General features: G+C 42.5%; 1 pseudogene; it reads right to left on the reverse strand.

Annotated features, from left to right (window-relative positions):
• Positions 1-796: 796 nt before the first annotated feature.
• LOC115286211 lies at positions 797-946 on the reverse strand (annotated as a pseudogene).
• Positions 947-2,737: the final 1,791 nt, after the last annotated feature.

Below are 2,737 nucleotides of genomic sequence, written 5' to 3' on the forward strand. Positions count from 1 at the left end.
TGGCTCCCTGTGCCCCACCCCATTCTCCAAAGAGGGCATCTTTTTACATTGCAAATCCAAGCATGTGATGCACCTTAAAATGCTTAAGTTCCTTCTCTTTGTTCTGGAAATCAAGTACAAACTTCATGTGGTTGGTGAATCTCTGGCAGAATCTTCTAAGCCCCGCCTGACCCCTCACCTGAGGCCCCTTTTCTCTGTCACTGTCCTTAGGCTCATTGCCATTCACTTTCATCGGGCTTCCTCTCACCTTAGGTCCTCAGCCATATTCAGAGAAAAGAGGAGTTCCAGGCAGAGGGAACAGTCTGTGCGAAGCCTTACTCATTTGTAAGTTTGAAAATTCACTTTCTTGGGAGGGTTTTCTTTGAGATTTGTGACCAGCCAAAACAACCTCCACCTGTGATTTGCTTTCTTTATTTTTTTTTGATGTTTTATTTATTTATTTGTGTGGGAGGCAGTTGGAGGGGAGCACCCATGAGCAGGGAAGGGACAGACAGAAAGGGAGAGAGAGAATCCCAAACAGGCTCTGTGCTGTGGAGCCCCATGTGGGGCTTGAACATGTCAGCCCTGAGATCATGGCCTGAGCCAAAATCAAGTATCAGATACTGAACCAACTGAGCCACTTAGGCTCCCCGTGTGATGTGTTTTCATAATATCCTGTGTTTGATTTTTTTTTCTTTTCCTCTTTTGAGATAAATTTGTTTCCATCAAAAATGACCCAATAAGGGCTCAGGCTTAAAAAGAAAACCCACACCAAAACAGAAAATGGAACTTTCTTTCTCTGGCCAGAACAAACATGCAAAAGCATGAACTCAGTCCCACCTCCCCCACCTCCAAATTTCCTACATTTGGGGCAATCACAGGGGTCAGCACATCAGGAGTGCAGTGTATGACTTGCCCTGGGAAAACCACCTTTGTGATCACGGCATCTCCCCTCCTAGGTAAGTATATCTTCTGTGTGTGTGTGTGTGTGTGTGTGTGTGTGCGCACGCGTGCGCATGCATTATTTTTAAACAGAACTTCTAACAGTTCTAAATATAATCAGCTCTTTAAAGATTATGGATTTAATGTGTGTCTAATTAAACTGTTAGCGTCATGCAGGCAGTCTCTGTGTCTCTCTTGTTCGCATCTCCGTTCTGGTGTCTAGTTGAGAGGCAGACACATACATGATAGATTCTTGGGGGGGGCTATTAATTAAATTACTTATATCCAGTGTCTAACCGAGGTGCTTAGGCTGATGCCCAATCTCTTGAGATTACTGTCTGGTAAAGGATGCCCTTTAATACAGGCAAATCCTGGTCGGGTGTTAGAACAAGACTAGTTGCAAGTTTCTTTCACCTCTTGCTCTCCTGCACCTTCTGATCTCAGCTCTTTGGGTTTGAAAACCTTCTCTTCCCATTCCCTGGTGTCCTGTGCCCCAGCTCCCTTTCAGCACAGGGCATGTGCATGTTTTTCTTCCCAGTCTTTGTCTCTAGATTCCCCCCTCCACCAGCCATTTTGCAGTCACCGAACCTCCTCATTTATTCAGTTTATAGTATCTTTACAGCATCATTTTCTAGAATTTTCCTATAAACTTTCTGCTGTTATTTAAAGGTAGAATGAAGGAGTCCATCCAGTGATGCAGCTTTCAAACTAAGCTTTGCAGAAAAAAATGGTCTCTTAGTGGTGCATGGGTGGCTCAGTGTGCTGAGTGCCCAATTCTTAATTTTGGCTCAGGTCATGATCCCACGGTCATAGGATCAAACCTTGTGTTGGGCTCTACATTGAGCATAGAGCCTGCTCGGGACTCTCTCTTTCTTCCTCTGCCCCTTTCCCCTGCTTGCTCTCTCTTCCTTGCTCTAAAAAAGAAAATGGCCTTTGAAGTAAAAATATATACTGGCTTATTTAAATAACCTTACTATATAAGCAATGCTGAGCTTTCTGTGAATTTCAGTTGCCTATAGTACACAGTTTGCTAATTACAAAACAGGTATGGAAAAGTGAGTCCCATGTATTTAGCCACTGAGTTTCTGGAGCATTCTGAGATGGTCTCTCCTATATTTGTCATTGTCTACAGCCTAATAAGATTATGCTTCCTTTGCACCTTTCATTTTATCATTGTCCATAATAAAGGGATGCATTAATTTAATCCATATTTACAGATACGATGGTTTTATCCTGTGGCTGTGAATGGTGCTTTAAAATAAAGAATCAAAATGATAAACCAGTGTAGTAATTTACCATAATTACAGCAATGAAATATTACTTTGAGCTAGTCATGGCAGTAATACACAGCTCAGGAACTTCTAGCGAAATCTACTAAATGGAAGAGAGCAAAGGGAGGAAGAAGTGAGATGTGGGGTCGTGTGAGGTTTCTAGCCACGAATCCAGACAGTTGAGAAAATAAATGCAAGCTGGAAGGTTCAGGGAAAGATCTGCCCTGGGAGGAGATGCCCTTGTTTCCCCTGGAAAGCCCGCCAAGTTTCGGAGACTTGCCACAGTTTAATTAAAGTCTGCAGCTGGTGTGAAAGCAAAGGAGAAAAAGAAATTAGGGCAGCACAAAAACTAATGAAAGTCTAGAATCTCATTTTAAACTTTTCTCTCTATTATGAAAGAAATATGACTTGTCACATGTGCCCCCATTCTGGGAAGGAACATTCTGGACTATGAAGAGAAAAGACCTGTAGTTAGGTCTCTTTTGACTTGAGTGCCACTGCCTTTTTCAGGAAAAACTCATCAAAATCTTTGTTTTTTGAAAACC

Source organism: Suricata suricatta, chromosome 2, assembly GCF_006229205.1.
Source record: "Suricata suricatta isolate VVHF042 chromosome 2, meerkat_22Aug2017_6uvM2_HiC, whole genome shotgun sequence".
NCBI lineage: Eukaryota > Metazoa > Chordata > Mammalia > Carnivora > Herpestidae > Suricata > Suricata suricatta.